This window comes from Monodelphis domestica, chromosome 6 (assembly GCF_027887165.1).
Source record: "Monodelphis domestica isolate mMonDom1 chromosome 6, mMonDom1.pri, whole genome shotgun sequence".
Taxonomy (NCBI): domain Eukaryota; kingdom Metazoa; phylum Chordata; class Mammalia; order Didelphimorphia; family Didelphidae; genus Monodelphis; species Monodelphis domestica.
Window position 1 is genome coordinate 134,657,938 of NC_077232.1, and position 27,613 is coordinate 134,685,550.

Below are 27,613 nucleotides of genomic sequence, written 5' to 3' on the forward strand. Positions count from 1 at the left end.
TGATCCTCATCCACCTGATTCTAACCATTCTTTCTCTGGAGAGGGATAGCATTCCCAATTATAAGTCTCTCATGATTATCCCATATCATTGCAGTCGGTCATTGTACAATATTCCTGTTACTTTTTTCAGTGTTCTCTTCATTCTACTTATCTTTCTTTGCATCAGTTCACAAAGATGTTTCCAGCTTTTGCCGAAATAATCTTGTAGCATGAGAGTATTCCATCACCAACATGTACCATAATCCCCCAATTGATGGTCATTCCCTCTATTTCCAATTATTTTCCAACAAAAAAATTTGCTGCTATAAATATTTTTGTAAAGGTAGGTACATTCCCCCTTTTTTGGATCTTACTGGGATATCCACCCAGTATTGTTGGGATCAAAGTGTATGCACAATTTTATTGTCCTTTAGGTATAGTTCCAAATTGCCCTCCAGAATAATTGGATCAGTTCACAACTCCACCAACATTATATTAGTGTCCTAATTTTGCCTCTTGCCCTCCAACATTTTTCACTTTCCTTAAATGTCATATTGGCTAATAAGATAGGTAAGAGATAGAACCTCATCATTGTTTTAATTTGAATTTCTCTAATCAAGAGTGGTTATGGGGCAACTGGGTGGCTCAGTTGAGATCCACGCCTAGAGATCCTCAGTTCAAATCTGGCCTCAGACACTTCCTAGCTGTGTGACCCTGGGCAAGTTACATAACCCCCATTGCCAACCCTTACAACTCTTCTGCCTTGGAGCCCATACATAGTATGGACTCCAAGATGGAAGGTAAGTATTTTTTTAAAGTGGTTTACATTTTTTATATAATTTTAATAGCTTTGATTTCTTCATCTTAAAATTGTTTGTTCAAATCTTTTGTCAGTTGGGAGTGGCTTGTATTCTTATAACTTTGACTTAGTTCCTAATAGATTTGAGAAGTGAGACTTAAATCAGAAATATTTATTATAATTTTCTCCTAATATTTTGTTTCTTTTCTAACCTTAGTTCCATTAGTTTTGTATTTACAAAACTTTTTTAATTTAATATAATCAAAATCATTCATTTTATATATTGCAATATTCTCTATCTCTTCTTTGGTCATAAATTATTCCCTTCTCCAATACAGTGCCATGTAAAGTATTCTATGTTCCCCTAATTTAGTTATTGTTTCAGCCATTATAGATACATTATATATCCATTTTGACTTTATTTTGGTATAGGGTATAAAATATTGGTCTATACTTAGTGTTTTCCATTTTTTTCCAATTTCCCCAGCAATTTATTTGAAAATATTTGTTATTTGAATATTTGAATATTCAAATATTCCAAAATATTTGAAAATAATTGTTATTCCCCAAACTGGAGTATTTGGGTTTATAAAAAAACTAGGTTGCTAAGAAAACTTATCCCTATATATTATGTATCTACTATATGCCGTTGATATCCCATTCTATTTCTTAGCCAGTATCAGACTGTTTTGATGATTACTGTTTTATAAAAATGTTTGAGATCTAGTATAACTGGGTCACCTTCCTTCACATATTTTTTTTCATTAGTTCTCTTGATATTCTTGACCTTTTTTACTTCCAACTGAATTTTGCTGTTATTTCTTCTAGTTCTCTAAAAATAATTATTAGGTATTTTGACTGGTATGGAACTAAATAAGTAAACTAATTTTCAGAGAATTGTAATTTTTTAATTATATTAGCTTGACCTACCCATGAGCAATTAATATTTTCCCAATTATTTATGTCTGTCTTTGTATGAAAAGTGTTTTATAATTTTGTTCATATAATTCCTAGATTTGTCTTGGCAAGTAGATTCCCAGGTATTTTATATTGTCTATAGTTCTTTTAAATGGAATTTCTCTTTCTATCTCTTTCTGTTGAACTTTGTCGGTAATATATAAGAATACTGATGATTTATGTGGATTTATTTTGTATCCTTTTACTTACTATTATTATTTCAACTACTTTTTTAGTTGATTCTGTAGGATTCTCTAAGTATACCATTATATTATCTACAAAAAAGGGGGCCTCAACTGACAGAAAGAAGGACTAGCAAAAAGACTCCAGCAAGTGATCAGAAGGTCATCCACCATGATCAAGTAGGATTTATACCAGGGATGCAGGGCTGGTTCAATATTAGGAAAACTATCCACATAATTGACCACATCAACAAGCAAACCAACAAGAACCACATGATTATCTCAATAGACGCAGAAAAAGCCTTTGATAAAATACAACACCCATTCCTATTAAAAACACTGGAAAGCATAGGAATAGAAGGGTCGTTCCTAAAAATAATAAACAGTATATATCTAAAACCATCAGCTAATATCATCTGCAATGGGGAGAAACTAGATCAGGAGTGAAACAAGGATGCCCATTATCACCTCTACTATTTGACATTGTACTAGAAACACTAGCAGTAGCAATTAGAGAAGAAAAAGAAATTGAAGGCATCAAAATAGGCAAGGAGGAGACCAAATTATCGCTCTTTGCAGGTGACATGATGGTCTACTTAAAGAATCCAAGATTCAACCAAAAAGCTAATTTAAATAATCAACAACTTTAGCAAAGTTGCAGGATACAAAATAAACCCACATAAGTCATCAGCTTTTCTATATATCTCCAACACAGCTCAGCAGCAAAAACTAGAAAGAGAAATTCCATTCAAAATCACCTTGGACAAAATAATATACCTAGGAATCTATCTCCCAAGACAAACACAGGGACTATATGAACATAACTACAAAACACTCGCCACACAACTAAAACTAGACTTGAGCAATTGGCTCCATTAGTGGCGGTGTAATATCCCTGAACAATCTACAGGGATCTAGGAGAAAAAACACTATCAATAAGCAGAGGACAAACTGTGGGAGTAGAAACATCAAGGAAAAGCAACTGCCTGACTACAGCAGTTGAAGGGACATGACAGAGGAGAGACTCTAAACGAACACTCTAATGCAAATATTAATAACATGGCAATGAGTTCGAATCAAGAACACATGTGATACCCAGTGGAATCATGCGTCGGCTATGGGGGGTGGGGGGAGGAAAAGAAAATGATCTTTGTCTTTAATGAATAATGCATGGAAATGATCAAATAAAATACTATAAAATTTAAAAAAAAGGGGGGGTAGTTTAGTTTCCTCATTGCCTACTTTAATTTCTTTATTTTCTGTTTCTTTTCTTATTGCTAAAGCTAACATTCCTAGCATGATATTAAATAATAGTGATGATAATTGGCATCCATTGTAAAGCATATTTTTTTCAAACACGATGACACTGCTTTGGATACCATCCAAAGCCTCAACTAAGTTCCAGTTTATGTTTTTGAGAGATGCTTCTAGTTCCCAGCTTATTGGCTTATGTGCAATGTCTGACCTCAGCATATAAAATAAGATCTATTTTTTTTCCAGGTATTATTTGGTTACCCCAGTCTCCAGTACCTGTTGTCCCAGGCACATGGTCTTTTTGCAATTAAAGTAATACTAATACATGATTTCTACCCACAGGAAAAATAAATTATTTACCTACTTTCATTATTTTGTTTTATCATTGAAATGCCTGACATTTAAAAATGTTTAGAGTCTGATAATATATATTTATTCAGATATATAGAATTACAAACCTGGATTAAACAAATATAAAAGACAATTTGCTTCAATTTTCTGGATATCACAGACAAAACATATCCAGGTATTTAAAGGGGGTGTGAGAGATGATGACCCATATTATTGAAATATAGCCTATTTCTATTCTTTCCTTTATTTGTACATAGACAAGGGCCAGTTTAATTTAAAGAGCTATAGGGAGCATGATATAAATTTGCTTAAAAATGTAAATGCTACTTTCTAGCCTCTATCCTCTTATGCTCTGCTCCTTGGGAAAATTGTTGCCAAATATTAACATAATAAAAAGAATTATGAACAAGCAGTATTCTCTACATTGCTATAATTTATCACTAATATTGAACATGGACTTTCTCTAAGAACCAAAGCAAATGTGTGAATACCAAATGAATATATCACTAATCTGTAAACTTAAAAGAAGGATGCATTTCAAAATATAGATATGGTTTCTCTCTGTTTAAAACCCTGGGAACTGAGCAGCAACAAGGAAATAAAGTACTAAGGGTTTGGTTAGATAAAAGGAATGGTACCAAGAAGACAGGTGGGTTGTTGATCATTAACCAACAGCTCATCAGGGTGAATCATGGGCAGTTATAGGAATATTCTTAGTGAAAAACATATCATAACAAAACAGTGACAATAATAAAAAGTTAAATCAACATGGGGAATGCAATTTCTTTAGGTTTCCAGGAAGTAAGAAGATCAGCAGCAAAAAAAAATTAAATAAAAAGTAGCAAAGATCTATTGTAGGAAATTTGGAAACAAAGTGGGGAAACTCAAGGTCAGATAATCTGGGCAACAAAGGCTTGGGAAAATTATTACAACTCAGGAAAATAATGCTAGCCCCTCTTGGGGCAAAAGTACAAAACAAACACTGTTTGGAGCTGGGGGGGAGAATACTTCTCAATGAAGTAAGGTAAAGACTCAGACTGAAGAAAAGGTGGTACTCTAGAGGAGTGAGGAAGCTAAGGGAGGAGCTTATCTGTCTAGTCTCTAGTAGCTACCTATTTAAACTGCTAAATAGATGGTGAGCATTTTTATTTTTACACACAGTTAGACTATATAAGTAAAGCCCTCTTAATTGGAAACTCTGGGGATTAGTCCATTTACCTACATTAATTAAGACCCTTCTTAATTGGTAAAAACTTCAATAGGGCATGAGTTCAAAAACCAAGTTAGGGTGATGATAATTCATAGGCACAAGGTACCAAATATCCACTTAAAGGCTTTGAAAACCTGGGTCTTCTTACCACATTTCTAACAGGATGCTAGCCTGAGCAAAGAAAAGTCTTCATACACTTGTGGAAACAGCTAAGGAAACATAGGCAGAAGGAATATTAAGGCATGATTTTTAAACAATTGTTTAAATTTCATTAAGGCAAGCACTTAGTTCATGCCTATATAAGAGAATATTTTGCAAATGTTTGAAAAATTTAATCAAATTATTTACTTGGGAATATATAGAAAAAATAGTGAGCTTCTCAACAACAATAGTACATTGAATCCAAAGACACAATACAACATAAACACATGAAGAGCATTAGCTGCAAACCTCAAAACATGAAACTCACTCCATACTTAGATGTAGAATGAAGGCCTAAAGTGCTAAGAATAAAGGAGGACATCTATTATCTCTTCATACATAATATAGCATTTACAACTGATGCCAACTATGAAGGCTATCTAAAAGCAGCTGAGTCTGTTGAGTACAAGTTTTCCTCATTCATTCTTTAAAATATCATTCTAAATTAGTATAGATTGTCATGTGACAATAGCAATAACTACTGATGGCTATAAGAAATGGGTAAATTCATTCATTTGCTAATGCAAAATTGTATTTCTGCCACATTGAATTGAATAAACCACTCATTTATTCAATTAAATTAAAAGAAGTCCCTGAAAGTATATTATAAATCGATATTTAAAAACATATCCAATTATATGTGTAACTCTATAGAAAAAATCAAATGAAGAAATAGCATTAAAGAATAGAATTTTACATGTACAATAATGAAATTTCAAATTGGTTAGTGACCTTTGTGATCGAGGGAGAATTTCATCAGGGTATTACTTTCTCTAAGGAAACTAAGAAACATAGTTTTTATGTGTTTGTGGAGAGTTCAACCCTCTAACATTCATACAAAACCAGATGATTCTTAACAAGCATTTTTAATAGTTATGAAGCACAGTGGAAGTTGCTGGGGATATACATATAAATACAAACACATATATGGAATCTTTTTCAAAGAATATGTTGTGTGAATTTCAAAACTACTCAACCCTATTCAGCCCATTCTTTAGAAGATGGGATTTAGCTATTTCCTGATCAATAACAATAGAGATACTTGGAATAACAGAATCAGGTCTTGGAAACTACAATCTCCACCCTACTCAGGGTAACAAGATTAGGAAGGGCTGCAGCAAAACTCAAGATTAAATTATTTGAGAATATGGCCTTCAACAGACATGTGCAAAAAGGACAGCCCTCTGGGTGGTCCTAGGTCAAGCTAGAGCCACCATTGGCACATGTCAGAGACAGGAAGTGAGGTAGAGGACAGCTCAGGAGTGCTCTGGACTTCCTGTGAGGAGGGAGAGAGGTGGCTGGAGCCAAGTGCTTGGAGTGAAGGAGCACACAGACTATTTCTCCATTTTGGTCATGTGAGTGATAGGGACTGATCTCTTTTCTTTGCCTCGGCTATCCAGGGCCTTGGGCCTTTGGCTCAGCCTAAGCAGAGTGGGTATTTAAGCCCTATTTCCTTCTCTCCCTTTTCCCTTCTCACTCTCTCTCCCTCTCTCTCTCCCTCTAATACTTTTCTTCCTCCTGTTTGTTTGTTTCCATATCACAGTTGTCAGATGAAGATAAAACCAAAGAACATTCAGACTCAGGAATATCATTAAAACATGTGTTTTTCTAGTCAGAAAAGAAATTTTTCAGTAACAAAATTTTCCCAAAAAAAGGAGGGAGAAAAAAGCTGAAGCCTGTATTAAAAAATCATGCCAAGACAGAATCATTAAATTTATTACTTTCATTTTATTCAAAAATGATAATAGTACTTTTCCATACTAGAGCAACAAAAAAAATTTACAGAGTTCTCTCTTAAAAGTAGAGTGAGATGCATAGTACAAGTAGATTTCTCATTTTGGAGATGAGGAGACAGGATCAGAAAGTTTAATTATCATGACAAAGATCACACAGCTAGTAGTTGTCCTTCAGAAATTAAACCCAAGTCCAGTAAATATGAGTCAATTGGTCTTTCTCACATTCCATGCCAAGAAACAAACACCTCACACACATAGAAAAAAATCTTGAAAACTTTTTATAGTTATAATTCAATTTTATCAGTTTGAAACAATCAATAGTGATCCTCACTTACTTGCTTCCCTCTCTCAACAAAATTTTACCAAATCCCTTATAAGCTCTCCTCCAGCCATCAAACTACATCTACTCACTTCATTTTGCACCACTATGTATATGTCTTTGCAGATTTTATTTGTGATCATTTTGTTTGACTTTTCTTATTGCGCAATAGTACTATTACAATCACATATCATAGCTTGTTTAGCCATTCTCTAATTAATGGACTGTCCATCAGTTTCCAATTCTTTGCCATCTCAAAAAGAGCTGCTATAATTTTTACAAGTATTTCCTTTTACCAAATTTATTTCCACAGTCATGGAAATAAAATGTGTCTTTACCTCTACCTTATAGATTTCATACTCTGAGATACTTAACCTACTTTTCTTTTATTGCTTTCTTCCCACTATTTGATTCTAGAGGTCATAAAGTGTGTGCATATGCATGTATAAGTTTTGGCAAGATTAGGGAAGGGTGTGCAGTGGGGTCTCTGTGAACATTTATACTGAATTATGTACTAGTGATTTTCTGACCTTCCAATGGTGTTTTTACCCTACTTGCCATTAATCATATAAGTTCTCTCTTATTGCTTACAGAAAAAAAGTACCAGAGGCTCCAGGTGGAAATACTTACTACCTTAAAAATAATTATTATCACCTAAATCCTGCCCTGGCAGGGCTATATCTGTGTGTTAAAGTGAAGCAGCAGCATATTTCCTTTGGTAGAGGTCAAGAAACTCAAGGAAATGAATAGTAAGTTGACTAGAAGTGATGAGGATGAATAAGGGCTTCTCTTCTTGATAGGTCAAGTCCCATCTAGAATACAACTGAGTAGGCTCTCATATGCTCTATTTAGGAAGAGAAATTGTAGCTATGATTTCCTTATTATGGTATGGGGAGCTCCTAGTTCCCAATTCCCTCTGCCAATACAGATGACACCTTCTCTGCAACTTCAAAACATAGAAACCTATCTAGAGAATTGTAACTTAGAGTAACTTTCCCAAAGTCACACAACCAGTATGAATGAGAGATGGGACTTGAACCCATATCTTTGTAGCTTCATTGTGAATTCTTCATCAATTATAATACACTTCCTTTCTAAGAACAATACAATCCAATTAAAAATCTGTCCATAGTGTAGTTATGTAGATTAGGTGTATTCAGTAGTACCCAAATAAATTTAAGGTGGGGAAAAATGAAACTGATATATAAGATTAAATATAAATTTCACTGATATTTATTTACTCTAGGAGTTTTCTATGTATTTGTCCACATTACAGATGGAAAGTCCATCCATTTTACTGGTTTGATTCCCTTCTTTCCCCTTTCCTCTGAAGTGCACATAGTCTTGCTTCACAATCAACTATTTGATAATGTGTTAAGGATGCAAATACAAATCTCTCTAGGATAGTACTTCCTAAGGAGAATTAATGACAGTATAGACATAGTAATTGCATAAAACTGTGTTGGCATCATTCTCCACCTAAGTTTCTCTCCTCCATCCAGGTGTGTTCACTTAATATTTTCTTTAAATAACTTATTTTCTCACCTGCAGGCTGGTCCTGACCTAGGGTTGCCTGTTAACTCAGCAGGAGGAAAAGTAAAAGCCTTTCTTGAAGGTAAAAATATAGCTTTATTTTTATCATTCCTTGTTGTAAATGGTTCATATAAGCTATTTTGACATCCTGACATCTGACACACTGTCTTGCCTTGACTTTTAATAATCACATATGCTCTAACTCTATATTGCTTGACTTCTAAATCTCAGTTCTTAGTCACTTATTTCTGAGTATTCTTTGTTTCTAGCCCACTTACGTGCTTGCTTCTTTCTTCACAAGATTGCCTTTGTTCATTTGATCCTGTATCTCTATCCTTTTCCTGAAAAACAGTGGTTATCATCATCATTTCCTGTGGCTATTCAAGTTTTCACAACCACTTCATTGCCCAGAGAACTGTAGCATCATAGAAGCATAGGTATACAACTGGATGTAGAGATCAGCTAATACTACTATACTACTAGCCATTATATCAATCAGAAAAGGGAAGCCCAGGGAAACAGTGGCTTCTCCTACAGTCACAATGGTAACAAGTAGCAGATCACAAATTGGAATTCTGGTTCTTTCTCTTTAGTTATACTATTTCTTGATTACTAGACTCTAGTCTCATCTAGTCTAGGAATAATGTATGTAACATTTATGTTTCCCATAGAGTTTAACATGGTACTCTACAGAAATGATTGCTAGTAAATGATTTTGTATTACATTCAATAAAAATCCTAATTCTACAATTTAATTACTAGTGCATAGATAGCATTTTGTAGATTTTTTTCCTTCCAAAGAATTAAATTATTTAGATAGGTAAAATTTTTTGACATGTTTGATTTGGTAATTATGTAGATCAATCATTCAAATTTCATTGTCAATGATATGCAATGTTTTGAATTAGGAGGTGAAGGGACAAAAAGAAAAATTAAACAAGTTCTGAACCCTAGGGGTTTATAGAAATCTGAACACATATTACTAAATATGAAGAAGACATTCAATGTGATTTTGGAGGTGGTGGCAATCAGTAGCAGATGAGAGGATCAGTAAAGGACTCACAAAGTGGATGATGCTTAAAGTAAAATTTAATAAAATCTAGAGATCCTAAGACATTTAAGTGATGGTAGGAGGACATTCCATGAATTTGGGCAAGCTTGTATGGAAACACAGAGATATACGTTGGAATCTTGGGGTGTACAAAGAAAAGCATGTAGAACAATCTGGATAACTTTAGCATACATGAAATCAAACAATGTAAAACAAGTCTAGAAAGGTAGTCTAGAAGCAGAATATGACAAATTTACCACACAAGTGCTTATACTTATTCCTAGTGAAAAGAGAGTTACTGGAGCTAATTTGCTAATTTAGTAAATTTAATAATCCTGTGAAGAGAATGGTAAAATTATTTTTATGTCTATTCTTTAATTGAAGTAACTGAGTCTTAGTAATCTTGAATAATTTTCTAGAGTGGCATAGCTATAATATAACATTTCTAGGATCTAAAACCAGGTCCTTTGATTTTAATATGGTTTCTCTTTCTACTATACTATTTTTATGTATAAAATAACTTTACTTATATAAGGAATGTGTGTATGTGTGCTGAAATCAAGGCATTATATGAGTCTCATATTACTTCTTACCTGTATGTTATTTTAATATCTGGCACTTATATAGAGCTTTTAAGTTTGCAAATCACTTAACACATATTCTCATTTGATCCCCACAACATCCTTAGGCTATAGGTGCCATTTTATCCTTATTTAACAGATGAAGGAATAGTTGCAGATATACATTAAGTGACTGGTCTAGGATAATATAGCTAGTTCATATCTAAGGCAGAATTTGGATTCAGATATTCCTGACTCAAAATCCAGTGTCCTGGAAAATGAGCTACTTAGTGGTCTCATTGAGTCCATAATTATTTTGAAGCCAGTCAACAAATACGTAATTCAAGAAATTTAATAAAATAATAAATGATCTTTTGAGTAGCAAATCATGGAAATCACATAAGTTAGAAGGTTACATATTAGTTCCTAATGTGTTGGTATATTACATTGCCTCTAATATTATTTAAAATTTTTTATTTAAATATTTTTCCATGGTTACATGATTCGTGTTCTTTTGCTCCCTTTTCCCCTCCCTTTTCCCCCCTGAGCTCACAAGCAATTCCATTGTATTATTTATATATTATCACTCAATACGTTTTTCCAAGTTATTCAAGTTCATAATAACCTTTTAAAAAAACAAAACTCCACATCCAATAACCATATAAATAAGTGGAAAATAAAATGTTTCCTTTTGCATTTCTACTCCCACTATTCTTTCTCTAGAGGTGAATAGCATTCTTTATCATAAGTCTCCCAGGAATTTCCTGGATCATTGAATTGCTTTCAGTAGCAAAGTCAATTGCCTGTGATTGTCCCACAGTGTTTCAGTCTCTGTTTACAATATTCTTTTGATGCTGCTCATTTAACTTTAACATCAGTTCGTGGAGTCTTTCCAGCTTGTTTGAAAATCAACCAGGTTCATCATTTTTATTACACAGTAGTATTCCATCACTAACATATACCACAATTTGTTCAGCCATTCCCCAATGAAGGGATACCCCCTCATTTTCCAATTTTTAAACCACAAAAATCTCTGCTATTAATATTTTTGTACAAACATTTTTCATTATCATCTCTTTTGGGCACAAATCTAATAGTTGTAATTCTGGATCAAAATGTATGCATTTTTTAAAGTCCTTTGGGCATAATTTCAAATTGTTTTCTAGAATTGTTCGATCAATTTACAACTCCACTAGCAGTATATTAGTGTCCCAATTTTGCTATGTCCCCTCCAACATTTATTATTTCCCTTTATTTTAATATTGGCCAATCTAGTAGATATCAGGTGATACCTGAGTTGTTTTGATTTGCATTTCTCTAATCATGAGGGAGTTAAAACACCTTTTCATATGATTATTGATAGTTTTCATTTACTCATCGGAAAACTGCTTATTCATATCTTTGACCATTTGTCAATTGAGGAATGGCCTGATTTCTTGTACATTTGACTTAATTACTTATATATTTGGAACATGGGAATTTTGTTATAAAATTTTTTCCCAGTTTTTTGCTTCCCTTCTAATATTGGTGGCATTGGTTTTGTTTGTACATACATTTTACTTTAATATAACCAAAATTATTCAATTTAAATTTTGTAATGTTCTCTATCTCTTGTTTGGTCTTAAATTCCTTCCTTTCCCATAGATCTGACAGGTATACTATTCTTTGGTCACCTAATTTATTTATGATTTCATTCTTTATATTTAAGCCATTTACCCATTCTGAATTTACCTTGGTATAGGGTTTGAGATGTTGATCCAATCTTAATCTCTCTCATACTGTTTTCCAATTTTCCCACAAGTTTGGGTCAAATAGTGATTTCTTGTTCCAAAAGCTGGGATCTTTGGTTTTATAAAACACTAGCCTACTGAAGCATTTACCCCTAGTCTATTCCACTGATCTACCTTTTTATTTCTTAGTCAGCATCATATTGTTTTGATGATCACTGCTTTGTAGTACTTCTAGGCCCCCATCCTTCACATTTTTTTTTCCATTAGTTCCCTTGAAATTCTTGATTTTTCATTCTTACAAAGGAATTTTGTTATATTTTTTTCTAATTCTATAAAAAGATTTTGGTAGTTTGATGAGGTATGACACTGAGTAAGTAAATTAGTTTATGTAGAAATATCATTTTCATTGCATTAGTTCATTCTAACGAGAAGCAATTAATGTTTTATAAAACTGTTTAGAACTAGTTTTATTTGTGTGAAGTGTTTTGTAATTGTGCTCATATAATTCCTGAGCTTGTCTTCATAGGTAGATTCCAAATATTTTATTTTGTCTAGAGTGATTTTAAATGGACTTTTTTTTCTAACTATTGCTACTGATTTTTGTTGGCAATATATAGAAATGCTGATGAATCAAGTGGATTTACTTTGTATCCTGCAACTTTGCTAAAATTATCAATTATTTTTACTAACTTTTTAGTTGATTTTCTAGAATTCTCTACATGTACTATCATATGATTTGCAAAGAGTGATAGTTTAGTTTCCTCATTGCCTACTTTAATCTCTTTAATTTCTTTTTCATCTCTAATTGCTATCTCTAGCATTTCTACTATAATATTAAATGATAGTGGTGATTATGGGCACCTTTTCTTCACTTCCGAACTTATTGGGAAGGCTTCTAACTTATTCCATTATATATGATATTTGCTGATGTTTTTAAATAAACACTGTTTATTATTTTTAGGAAAGGCCCTTCTATTCCTATACATTTTAGTGTTTTCATAGAAATGGCTGTTGTATTTTGTCACAGGCTTTTTCTACATCTGTTGAGATAATCATGTGATTTCTGTTAGTTTGATTATTGATATGCTCAATTATGTAGATGTTTTTCCTAATGTTAAACCAGACTTGAATTTCTTGTATAAATCCCACCTTTTAATAGTGAATAAAACATGTTAGGACTTACTGTAGTCTCTTTCCTAATATTTTATTTAAGATTTCTGCTTCTATATTCATTAAGGAGATTGGCCTGTAGTTTTCTTTCTGTTTTTGTTCTTCCTAGCTTAGGAATCAGTACCATATTTGTATCTTAAAAAGTATTTCATAAGATTCCTTCTTTGCTAATTTTCTCAAATACTTTCTGTAGTATTAGGATTAGTTGTTCTTTGAATGTTTGATTTAATTCACTTGTGAATTCATTGGACCCTGGGAAATTTTTCTCAGGGAGTTTCTTAATGGGTTATACAATTTCTTTTTCTGAGAAGGGGTTATTTAAGTATTCTATTTCCTCTTTTCTTAATCCTAGATTGTCATATTTTTGCCATATATTTGGGTAAAGTAGTTCTTAATAATTGTTTTAAATTCCTCTTCATTATAGTTGGGAATGCCATTTTCATTTTTGATACTTTTAATTTAATCCTTTCTTTTTTTATTAGATTTATCAATACTTTATTTTTTAAAGTACCATCTCCTAGCCTTATTTATCAGTTCAATAATTCTTTTGCTTTCAATTTTATTAAATTCTCCTTTATTTTTGAGGATTTCCAATTTAGTTTTTATCTGGAGATTTTTTATTTGTTTTTTTTTTATAATTTTTAAATTTGCAAACCCAATTCACTAATCTCCTCCCTCTCTACTTTGTTGATATAAGCACTTAGGAATATAAATTTTTCCCTGAATACTTCTTTGGCTGTATCCCATAGAGTTTCATATGTGCTCTCCCTGTTGTCATTCTCTTCTCTTAAATCAGTAATTGTTTCTATGATTTGTTTTATGATACAACAGTTTTGATGAATCAGATTATTTTTTCCAATTAATTTTAAATTTCCCCTCTCCATGAAATGTCATTTATAAAAATATTTTGAATTATGATCTGAAATTTTTTTTTGCATTTGCTTTCAATATTCCTATTCCCTAATACATTGCTGACCTTTGTATATGTACTATGTGCTGCTGAAAAGAAGGCATTTTCCTTTTTATTCCTGTTCAGTTTTCTTCAGATATCTATTAACTCTAATTTTTCTAACATTTCAGTTACCTCCCTTTCTTCTTTCTTTTTCTTTTTCTTATTATTTGTTAAAACCCTTACTTTACATCTTGGAATACTGTGTATTAATTCCAAGACAGAAGAATGGTAAGGGCTAGACAATGGGGGTTAAGTGACTTGTCCAGGTTTGCACAGTTAAGAAGTGTCTGAGGCCAGATTTGAACTCAGGACCACACATCTCTGGGCCTGGCTCTCAATCCACTGAGCTACACAAATTCCCCCCTTTCTTCTCTCTTCTTTATTTTTTGGCTCAATTCATCTAGTTCATATAGGAGAAGGCTGAGGTCCTACTAGTATATTCCTATTTTTTTTTTACTTTATATGTTGCATAATAAATTCTGCCCAAGCCTTTTACCTTTATTCTGTGTTTAACCCTGCCTCAAATGTGTTTCTTGTAAATAACATATATTGGAATTTGGGGTTTTAATCCACTCTGCTATCCACTTCCCTTTTAGGAGAAAATTCATTCCATTCACATTCAGAGTTATGATTATTAACTACATATTCACCTCAATCTTATTTTACCCTTTTGATCTAGCTTTATTTCCTTTCACTCCAATACTCCTAACCAGTGTTTTGCTTTTTGTCACCTCCTACTTCCCCCGACCTCCAATGACCTCACTCTTCCCTTCTCTTATTCATTTTCTACTTCTTTCTAGGGTAAGATATAATTCTATACCCCATTGAGTATATTTGTTTTCCCCTCTCTGAATCAGTTACAATAAGAGTAACATTTAAGCGTTGACCATCACCACCTTATCCTCCTCTTTTCAAAATGGTTTTTCACATCTCTTTATGTTATATTATTATCCCATTTCCATTTCTCTTCCCTTTTCTCTTATTGCAATTCTCTTTTTTCACCCCTTAATTTTTTTTACATATCATATAATACATTTAATTTCATATTATTGAATTTACATACATGTCATATAATTATAAATTGTCCTATACACATTATCATTATCAGCTTACTTACCATCCTCTTTCTAAGTATATTCCTTATATCTGCTCTACTACTAAGGGTAATTTTTGAGAATTACAGATGTCATATTTCCATGTAGAGATACATATGATTTGACATTAATGAATCCCTTAAATTTTCTACTTTTTATTTTTCTTTTTAGGCTTCTCTTGGTTCTCATGTTTTGACTTCAGTATTTTGTTTAAGTCTGGCTTATTTCTCAGGAATGCTTGGAAGTCTCCTATCTTATTGAATGTCCATTTTCTCCTCTGAAAGAATGTCCTTACTTTTGCTGGATATTATGCATTTCTGAATGTCATATTCTATGCCTTTCTATCCTTAATGTGGAAGGCACTAGGTCCTATGTAATTCTGATTGTAGCTCCATGGCTTTTGATTTTTTTTTTCTTTCTAGCTGTTTGTATTATTTTTTTCCTTGGCTTGGGGGCTCTTGAATTTTGCTATTATATTCCTAGAATTTGTCATTCTTGAGGTAATCTATGAATTCTTTCAATTTCAATTTTATTTTCTTGTTCAAGGATATTTGAACAATTGTCTTTGATAATATCTTGCATTATGATCTCCAAGGGATTTGGTTTGTTTGTTTTTGTTTGCTTTTGAATCATGGTTTTTAAGTAGTCCAAAAAATCTTAAATTGTCTCTCCTGGATCTATTTTCCAGGTCAGTATTTTTTTCAATAAGCAACTTCATATTTTCTTCTGTTTTTTTTTTCTTCTTTTGATTTTGTTTTATTGTCTTTTGATTTCTCATGAAATCATTAGTTTCTAGTGGCTCAATTCTAATTTTTAATACCTGATTTTCCTCTATCAGCTTTTGGGTGTCCTTTTTCATTTCTTCCATTTCTCTTCCCCAATTTTACTCTGCCTCTATTAATTGGTTTTTGATGTGTTTTTGAGCTCTTCCTGAATTTTTATTAAATCCACATTTTTCTTTTGGACTTTGTGTCTGTTTGCTTTGCTTTCTCTGTCCCTTTTTGTGTCTGTACATTCCTCTATTTCTCTGTAAAAATTCTTTAGATATAGTTTCTTTTTTGTTGTTTGTGCATTTTCCCCTGCCTTTTTATAGGTAAGCTCTGTTTTCTGGGAGGTTAGGATGCTTTCTTAAATTCAGGACTTCCTTCATAGTGCCCTTAGCTTATTTTCTGATTTTTCTACCAGTTTGAGGTCATTGGAGATAGTATGATGGCCTGAGAGCTGGGAGCTCTGAGGGCCTCCTCCCACTGATAAATCATTTAATTTTAAGATGTTGACAGCATAAAGATTAGCCTCAGTCTTGGGTGGAAGCTTTTAATCTCATTTAGAACTTGATCAGGTCAGAGGCTCCTCAAATTCTCGCCTCAGTCTGAGGCACAAGTTTTTGGTCTCAGTGTGTACTTGATCCAATCAGTCACACTGTTGATTGCCCTGTCCTGGAGTCCTACCCTCAGACCCTAGCAAGAAAAATCTGGATCCTTCTCTTGGGTCAATCAACTTTCCCAAATTGGATTCTTTGACCTTACCACAGGCCCAGGCTGGGATTCCTGGTTTCTCTCTGGGCCCACACAGATCAGCCCACTTCAGCACAGACTGCCCTGGGCTGGGATTCCACACTTTACCACAGGTTTTAAATTTCAAGGGGTATGTGTTGGTTTTTACCTCTATTTTCCCAGGCAGGGACTCAGGATCTGAATGTTGGCTTGGACTTACATTCAGAACCTGGAACAACAGATGTGGGGTTGGGAGGTGTGCCTTCCTCTTGGCTTACTCTTCACTCCTTGCCTTCTGCTGCCTGTGTTCTCCTCTCACCCTTATGACAAAGATGTTCTCTGCATACTTTTTAAGTCTTTCTTTTATTAGAAATATTTTATCTCTGTCTCTTTGTTGGTTCTTTCCCTCCTGTTTTTGTTCTGTGGCAGTATTTTAATATTGGTTGGAGAGGATTCTCAAGGTGACCTTGAGCTTCTCTGCTCTACTCTGCCATCTTGGCTCTGGCCCAGGAAGTCTCCTCTTTAATATTATTTTTTAAAGATAATTAACACAGGATATTTTCCACCTGATCTTTGTATAATTTCTAAGCTCAATGGTAAAGTATTTGAGCCAAAAATATTTATGCTAACAAAAAATATAACTTTCTTGAATGAGGAGGTATATAATAATTTTATAGAATTTAAATGTGCATCATATAGGTATATCTCTATTCAGAACATTTATAGGGTAAACATGACATATGAGTGAAACATGCCCTTTCAGCAGGAGGACCAAGTCATTCATTAATGAACTGTAGTTTTTAGAACTCTACAAAAGGAATTTCTGTGTCTTTTCCCTTTTGAAATATGTACTATTTTCCTTTCTCTATGGATATTTATTTATTTGGTCTTAGAGAAGTTCATGTGAAGACAAGATTATGGGATCTTGTGCAGACATTTGGCCTATTTTTTTGCATCTAGGCACAAATAGAAAGAATTTCTAGAGTAAAAATTTAGCACCTATCACTAAGAGTAAATGTAAAATTAATTTAAGAGTCTCATTGACATATTAAAAATAGCACTATATACATACATGTGTGTATATGGGTATGCCTATTATATACTGGGCTCTGGGTCTGGAAATCATAGATTTAAATTCTTTGACACTAGTTAGGTGACACTGTATAGGTCATATAAGTTCTGGGTGCTATAAGCATCACCCACAAATTTACCCATTAATTTCTGGCAGACCTGGGTTCTGCTTTAGGAAAAAGTTCTTCATACTTTTTGAATTAGAGACTCTTGACATATCTGTTTTATATGTTTTAATTTCTAGTTTAAAGTTATTATACACATAATGTTGTATCACTAGGTCAGAAATTTTTTTATTTCTAATTATAAAATGAACATTATAAATTTACCAGTCTTTAATAAGTATCTAATACACTAAATATCAATAATGTATATATTAATGGGTAATATTTAGTTATGCTTTTCATAATACTATATGACTTTGAAATAGAATATTTTCAAGGAGAAACCCATCCTACAATGGAATTCAAAACAAAACAGGACATTACAATATAGAAGTAATCCAATACAGAAGTAAAGACACCTTCTAATTTCTATATATTTAGGCCACTTAAGTGTACAGTATATGTTCAAGGTGCAGGCAGTAATTCATGATGTAATATGGAGTTAAATGTACTTAGTACTAGCAACTTTTATTATTAGAAAATTTGTCAATCACTGTAATAAAACTGTGTATGTAGGAAGTTACTGCATTGAGGAACAATTTATTACCCTGCTTCTGGAATAAAGAGTTTTAAATGTTTATTTAAATTCTCCTTAACTATTGACCCATACTCAAGTGCTTAGGTGAAGAAAGTGGTGGTTAATGATTCTCAATGTTACAAGAGCTATCCCCAAGGAAACTTCAAATATGAGTGACAAAAATTATAGAATACTGTTCAGAACAGAATTTACCTATTTACTAACTATTGCCATGGAAACACAGGATATAATCCCTCGCTTGGTTAGTTTTCTTTGTTGCTTCCAAATAATTTCCCCTTCTGTTCCAGTTAACCCATTTGTTAGAGGGAATAGAAAACAGAGCCATATTGAATCATGTATTGATTCAACCTATTTTATTTTTAACATGCAACAAATTGGAGGGAACATTGGTCATTACTCTAACATTTTTATACAAGCACAACACTGAACACATAAACAATTACGCGCAAATTTTGCCATTATGTTGGTATGGAAAGAAGTAACTACCAATAACATTTTGCACAGTTGGGATGCTACTTGGCCATACCAATCCTGATTTCTACATTTCATCAAAATTTCTTTCCTTTCTGAATTCTTTTACTTCTTCTTCTTCTCCAATCAATCTCTCTCTCTCTCTCTCTCTCTCTCTCTCTCTCTCTCTCTCTCTCTCTCTCTCTCTCTTTGTCTCTGTCTCTCTCTCTTTCTCTCTCTCTCTGTCTCTCTCTGTCTCTCTCTCTCTCTCTCTCTCTCTCACACACACACACAAATAACATGTTTGCTTTTGCAGCTATTTTAATATCCTTTAGGCTATTTATTTTTCAAAAATTATATTTTCAAAATTGGTAAATCCTATGTAATACAAAATTTCTAAATCTATCATCTTACAATTGATATCAATTTTAGTTACATAACTTAGAAGATTAAAAGAAAACTTGGATATGGCAAGTATGTATAGAACTATTATATAATGGACTTGTTTTGCTCAGCTCCAGAGTCAAGTCATGGGTGGAATTGTGGAGAAGCAAAATTAGACTTGATTTAAAAATGGAAAAAAGAGAACAAAAAAACAAAATCATTATATTAAAGCTATTCAAATGTGTAATCCAGAACTTATTAGAGGAAATTCTTCTTCCTAGAAATTGTTCTTACATAGTTTGGTTTTCTACATCCTTGGCATGTTACAGAAGAAATTTTTTCAAATACAAAAATTGTAGGAGATGGTCTCCACATTTCACCCCAGTAATGAGATTTTGGGATTCTTTTTCATTTCTTCCTTTTACAAGCACTAGGTGGTGCTGGTTAGCAAGACAGTCTAAGTCATCATTCACCTTTTGGCCTGGGGCCCTAAATTCATATTACTACCTCTAGTCTCTTTTTAAGTGGACAGAACTTTCCTAGTAACTTACTTTCTTCTGGGATGTGATTTTCCTCCCCAAACCTTTGTAGACATCGTCTTCCAGGGGAAGGAGGAAAAATGACATCACTAACAACTAGCATTTCTATTTTACTTTAATTTTTATTTTTTAAGTAAAGTAAAATTAATATTTTACTTTAAATTTTGCAAAGCACTTTGTAAAAAAAAAAGTTACCTTATTTGATTATGACAATGATCCTGTGAGGTTAGTGCTCTTATTATCCTCATTTTACAGATGAGGGAACTGAGGTGATGAGAAAGTAAATAACATGCACAGGGTCATATAGTTATTAAGACTCTGAGGTAGGATATGGACTCTGGAATTTCTCACTCTAAGATTAAAATGCTTCACCACCTAGCTACCTTGGTTAGAAAATAAAACAAAAATAAAACAACTCAAAACCCAAGCTCCTTTGACTTGGGACCAGTGGATTATATCAAATAAAGAATAATGTACATATTAAATAATTTAGATTCTTTGCTGGGAATTACTATCCCTAAATATATATCTTTTCCTGGAGTTGGTATAATCCTTCTGAGGTGACAGAACCATTAGCACATTAAAGACTCAGATTTAAAGCTACTCTATGTTCATCTGGGGTCCTATAAAGAGACTTCTAGTACCCTCTGAAGAGAGCAGCTAGAGACTGCTTTGTGCTTCACCAGCATGTTCATTCTTGGAAGCTTTCTGACTTGAGATGCATATATTCCCTTTGCAGCTCCATTATTATTGGTAGTAGTGGAGGAACCATATAGTACTGGTAGAGTTGTTTCTCATTGCTGATTAATGTCTTATTAGAAGGATTTCAGTGGGAAACATTTCAGATAATATAGTAAAAGATTTATAAGTGACTTCTGCACAGGTAGTGCTATGGCTCTAGCACAGGTGAATAAGCCCAATAATTGTGTCCCTAAACAACACAAATATTGGTTAAATCCAGCCACTGGAATGCAGCCTATTGGCTTGGTGGTTCAGAATTCTTTTTTTCTTCTGTGTGACAGTAATGGCAACAATAGGAGATAGGAACAATAAATTCTATTGACTGTGGCTAACCTCATCTTGGAGTTTGTCTTTTCCAATGGAAAAGTGAAACTTGGAGAACTTTTAGATTTTTATTTCCTGAATCCAGGATGAGAGAGAATAGAATATGCCCCTCCCTATGTCCTTTTCATATTATGAATGTAACTAATACATAATTTGCATGCAACAACTTGTCTGTCACCTTTTTCTTAGCCCTAGCTGATGGGATGAGAAGATGTAGCATCTCTTGGCAAGGACATTGGTATTTTCATAGGGCTCTCTTGCACTATAGAATCACTTGAAAGTGAGTTCATGCAAGTTTTGCTTCAAAACATTTACTGATGGAGAATGAACTACTTCCTGAAGTAATCCAGGCCACTTTTATGTACCTCTAGTTTAAGGAAGTTTTCCCCCCTTTTATTGAGCTAAAAATCACCATCTCTAAGAATGATTAAATTTAGTTCTGTTCTGTGGAGGGAAATAAAACAAATTAAATATCTTTTTTACTTGCTAAAACTTCAGAAATGTGAAGATTTACCCTTCTACCATTCCTACACCTATTCAAATCTTTTTTTTTACTCTAGCTTAAATGTCCACATTTTCTTCAAATTTATATGTCAACTTTAAGAGGTGTTATGACAGATTGAACAGATAGCTGATCTTGAAGCCAAGAAAAACTGTTAAAATCTTTCTTCTGAAACATAGTTTTATTAAGTCATGTAACTTCTCAATTTTCTAGGCTTTTAGTGTCAAACACTAGGTACCTTGGGCTGATAATACACCAGAGTATAACAAAATCCAATTAAAATATATTGGCAATATTTAACAAAATAAATAAAAATCATTAGAATATAGATAATCTCAATATATGGTTTTTAAAGTCAATATACTCTGCTTAAAGACATTTATGTACCATTTAGAGGCCTCCCTTTCTATTTGAATTTGATGCTGTTTCTATAGACAACTCTATAAGAATATGTTTTATATAAGATGCCACATTATAGCTCTCAAATTGCCTTAAAATTTCATTTGTTTATTTTTTTCTGCTGTCATATTGTATTGTTAACTCATACCAAATTTTAAGTTCACTAAAATCTCTACATCTTTAACAAACAAATCTTCATTTTCTTATACTTACAAATTAGCTTTTTTTTTGACCCCACATTTATTCACATTTCATCTTCTTTGATTTTGGACCTTAATAGACTGAAGATATTCTATATATGTGACTTGTGTGAAAGAGGTTTCAAACCCTAGAACTGGACTTACAGTGTAGGAATTTGATGGAGTCTCAGCCACAGTGGGGGATGGGCCACAGGAGATGTTCTAGAAGCTTGGGAGAGCAAGAGTTTTCTGTCAGAGAGAGGTAGTTAGCTCTTTCAATCCTGATACAGACTAAAGAAATGTCTGGTCAAGACTTTTCTCCTGAGGAAAACATACATCTTTCTCCTGGTGATTTGGATTTGGATACCTCTTCCCCCATCAATTCCCAACTGAAAGGGCAGTTGGAGAAGACAGCTTACCAGCTGACAAGATCATGTCACACCTCCTGGTGCCCTCGATCTGAATTATGCCTTTGGACCAAGACCAGGGTCATCCAAGCCTGAATCTCTCAGGGCCCAAGCAGCCTGGATTCCCCAACTTGAGGAGGGAGGTAAGGGTAGCTAGAATAGGGACATCTTTTTCCCTCTTTCCTCACAAAAATCCTTCCTGCAGCCATTTCCCTGTGTAATTCCCAAATTGATTCAATAAGAATAAAGTTTGTTGTTTTTTTTCCCCAACTGACTATAGTGTGAGTGGAAACCAGTTCCAGCTTGAGGTGGGGGAGGGAGGGTAACTCTCACAGAGGAGAGGCTTTAGTAGTAGAAAGAAGTCAAGAGGTAGTTTGGGGTTGAGCAGTCATAGCTGAGGGGAGGCTGAAGGGGGGAACTACTCACTCCCCCTCTCCTCTTCCTTAGCCAAATTAAATGGCAGCTGTCTTCCCTGAACCGCAATCTGAGAAGGGAGGTCTCTACTCTTTCTCCTTCTCTCTCTATACAGACTTAACCATCTATTACACTAGTTTCGGTGATTTTCCTATCACGTTAAGTATCATTGTAACTTCCTTCTATAATACTCTGGGTACTGAGATGAAAGTGTGTTAGCGTTTTTTTTTCCCCTATTATTGTCATTAATAGGAATTAATCCCTATAGAAAAGCCAGATGATCTAATGTGTCCATTTTTCCTATAAATTCTATCAAGATGATCACTCTTCAATTTCAAACAACACTTTCTGTGAGCTAATATTCCTTCAACTCCTTTTTTGCCTTTAAAAAAAGATCAAGTAACACTTTTCATAATCTTTAATTATTTTTAAAATTATTTTAAAATTATTTCCCAGATTATGTAAATACTGTTGTTAATAATAATTTTCCATTATTTTCTGATCCATGTACTCTTTGCCCCTACTCTCCCTAATGGCCTCTCCCCAAGATGACAGACAATGTAAGTTGCATATGTGTTATCATGTGATACATATTAATATTCTTATCATATATTGTGAAAGAAAACATCATTCACACTAGAGAATGATTCGTGAAGGACATAAAATTAAGAATGATATAATTCAATATGCCTTTGGACTATCAATTCCCATGGCAATGAATAGATACTTTTTCCATCAGTAATTTGTTAGAGTTGTACTGGATCCTTTCATCGCTAATAAATTAGTCACTTAGAATAGATCCATCTATAATGTTTTGAAAATAGTTGTACTTCAAAATACCTGTCCTCTCTTTTTAACCAGGAAATAAACTTATTATTGCTGAGTTAATTTGGGGCTCTTTTCTTCTTTTCACATGACTATGTTGTATCACTACTGTTCTTTAAGCAACAGTGATATTTAGTAGATTGTACCAAAGAGAATAAAGATGGAGAAAAAGAACTACTTGTACAAAAAAATATTAATAGCAGCTGTTTATGGTGGCAAAGGAATGGAAGCTGAAGAGATAGCCTTCAATCAAGAAATGGTTGAACAAGTTGTGGTGTATGATTTTCATTTCTTATGGCACAATGGTATTCCATTACAAACAAGATGATCGCATACAGAAACCTGTAAAGTCTTAGCTGAAGTGATGCAAAGTTAAGTAAGCAGAACCAAGAGAACACTGTACGCAGTAACAACATTAGTATATGATGATCAATTGTGAATGACAACTGTTATCAACAAGGCAAGGATTGATAAGGGACTCCCAATAAAAAGTTATTCACTTCTTTGGAAAAAAACTGACAATCTGAATTCAGATTGAAACATATACTCTTCACTTTCTTTTCTCCATGAACTTTACTGTAAGCAATATATATCTTGTTATACAAACGATTAACATCAAACTATGTATTGCATGACAATATATGCACATATTAAAAATAAATCTACAGATTATTTAAATAAGTTGTATAAAAGCCCTTATAATTATCTGTGGCATTCTTAAGTTACTTTTATTATCTGTTCGCATATAGTAAAAATCAAGAATTTTACTGAAGTCAGTGACCTGGTTGACTGATGTTTCTAAATATTTCAGTATCTTAAATGCTATCTTAAATAGAGAAACAAGAAAAAAAATAAATAATGTCAACTTAATGTGTCCATTGAATTATGTGATAATTTAATTTTTATGATGTTTCTCCCTTTGATGATGTTATTTATGGCATTCCAAATTAAAAGTTGGAGAGGATGTCAGGGATCATCTGATCTAAGTCATATATGAATAGAATCCATATTTTGCCATAGACAACAAGTAGTTAATTTGACAATAAAAGATTTCCAAGTATAGAGAAAATGGTATCTTTTTTTCTTTGACTCTAAATTAAAAAAATAAAAGCAAAATAAACATTTCTATATACAAAGAAAAAGAAGATAGTACACAAATGAAATCACAAATCTCAAATGTTCACTTACTTTTCTTTATATCTACATAATGATACCTATCTACTTGTATCCCAGCCCCTCCCCATTTTCCCTATATCAAAATATTTCATCAAGGTGGCCAATGAATCCATATTGTGGAACAAAATACATTTTTACCTACAAATAAATAAATGGAGGTAATATCCACAGTTTATTCTTCCAGTATTAATTCTATGGTTGTGTGTAATGTTTTGTGGTTATTTTGTTTGTTTTATTAATTTCAGTCTTTATTATCTCCTGTATTTCTTTCCCAGTTTTTTTTTCTAAAACAAATCAGTTTGTTTATTATTTCTTATGGTGCAGTAGTATTCCATTATATTCATATACCACAAATTATTCAGTCATTCTCTAATTGATGAGCACATTCTAAGTTTCTAACTCTTTGCCAACAAAAAGAGAGCTATTATAAATATTTTGAAACATATATGTTCTTTCCTTTTCTCCCAAAAGAGGAAAGAGACCCAGCTGGGACTAAGATAATACACACCTTTATGACTCTCTGGATATAATTCCAAATTTCTCTCCCAGATGTTTGAATCAGTTCACAGCCTCCACCAAAAATGCATTAGTGTCCTCATTTTCCCACATCCTCTCCAATTTTTATAACTTTGCCCTTTTGTTATTTTAGCCAGTCTGATCAGTGTGAGGAGATATCGCAGAATTATTTAGTTTTGCATTTCTCTAATCAGTAATGATTTAAAGATTTTTTTTCAATTATCAATATGTGTCTTATGTTTCTTGCTCTGAAAATTATCTGTTCATATCATTTACCCATTTTTCAATTGGGGAGAAAATAGCATTTTTTGAGATAACTCTTTCTACTTTTTGAACTCCAAATGTTAGAAAACTCTTCTTTTTTTCTTTTTCCTCAACATCTACTTTGAAAAGAATCTCATCATAAAGCTACTAAGTGGGTTATGCATCATAGGTCTTTTTCAGATTTTATCCCAAAACAAATTTTTGGAGTTTTTCCTCTCTTCTCAGTGTCCACTTTTATATTACAATCATTAATTATTGAGGGCTTTGTGGGCTTAGTTTCACAGAATCTTATTGTAGAAGTAGAGTTACCTACTTCATGTTCTTTAACAAGGATCGGTGAATACTCAGTCAACATGATATAATTATGAGACTTATACAATAAAATGACTAAATACCCAGTGATATTGTGCTTGATTTTGCTCTAGGCATACACTGAAGTCCATTCCAGCCACCTTTCTATTGTCTTGTATAGGGAGAATTTGTTTCTTTCCCTTTAGCTTAAATAGAACTTTTTTTAGTCTTTATACTTCTGAATATAGGAATGGTGTCAAATGGATTGGGATTAGATGTTACTGTATGTTCTGTACTCATTTCATCTTTTTTGAGATTTTATTTTATCTTTTAATTTGGTCAATTTCAAACATTATTCCTTGGTTACAAGAATTATATTTTTTCCCTCTCTTCCTTCCCACCACCCTTCCTGTAGCTGATGCGCAATTCCACTGGGTATTACATGTGACCTTGATTAGATCCTATTTCCATGTTCTTGATGTTTGCACTAGTATGTTCATTTAGAGTTTATATCCCCAATTGTAATCCCCCTTGACCCATGTAATCAAGCAATTGCTTTTCTTCAGTGTTTCTATTTCCATAGTTCCTCTGAATGTGGATAGCATTCTTTCTCCTAGATCCCTCCAGGTTGTTCAAGATCACTGCATTGCCACTAATGGAGAACTCCATTACATTCGATTGTACCAAAGTGTATCATATCAGTCTCTGTGTACAATGTTCTCCTGTTTCTGCTCCTTTCACTCTGCATCAATTCCTGAATGCCATTCCAATTCACATGGAATTCCTCCAGTTTATTAATTTTTGGGCACAATAGTATTCCATCATCAACATATACCACAATTTGATCAGCCTTTGCGCAATTGAAGGGCATCCCCACATTTTCCAATTTTTTTGCCACCACAAAGAGCACAGCAATAAATATTCGTGTACAATATATTTTTCCTCATTATATCTTTGAGGTACAAGCACAGAAGTACTATGGCTAGATCAAAGAACAGACAGTATTTTAGTGCCCTTTAGGCATAGGTCCAAATTGCCCTCCAGAATGGTTGGATTAATTCACAACTCCAGCAGCAATGCATTAATGTCCCAACTTTACCACATCCCCTCCAGCATTACTTTCCATTGTTCTCATGTTAGCCAATCTGCTGGGTGTGAGGTGATACCTCAGAGTGGTTTTCATTTGCATCTCTCTTATTATCAGAGATTTAGAACACTTTTTCATGTGCTTATTAATACTTTTGATTTCTTTGACTGAAAATTGCCTATTCATGTCACTTGCCCATTCATCAATTGGAAAATGGCTTGATTTTTTTGTACAATTGATTTGGCTCTTTCTATATTTTAGTAATTAGACCTTTGTCAGAGGTTTTTCTTATGAACATTGTTTCCCAATTTGTTACTTCCCTTCTAATTTTGGTATATTAGTTTTGTTTGCACAAAAACTTTTTAATTTGATGTAATCAAAATTATTGATTTTACATTTTGAAATTTTTTCTAACTCTTGCTTGGTTTTAAATCTTTCCTTTCACAAAGGTCTGACATGTATACTATTCTATGTTCACATAATTTACTTATAGTTTCCTTCTTTATGTTCAAGTCATTCACTCATTCTAAGTTTATGTTGGTGTAGGGTATGAGGTGTTCATCCAAACCTAATCTCTCCCATACTGTCTACCAATTTTCCCAACAGTTTTTATCAAATAATGGATTTTTGACCCCAAAGCTGTGATCTTTGGGCTTGTCAAAGACTGTCTTGCTGAGATCACTTACCCCAAGTCTATTCCACGGATCCTCCTTTCTGTCTCTTAGCCAGTACCATATTGTTTTGATGACCACTGCTTTATAGTATAGTATA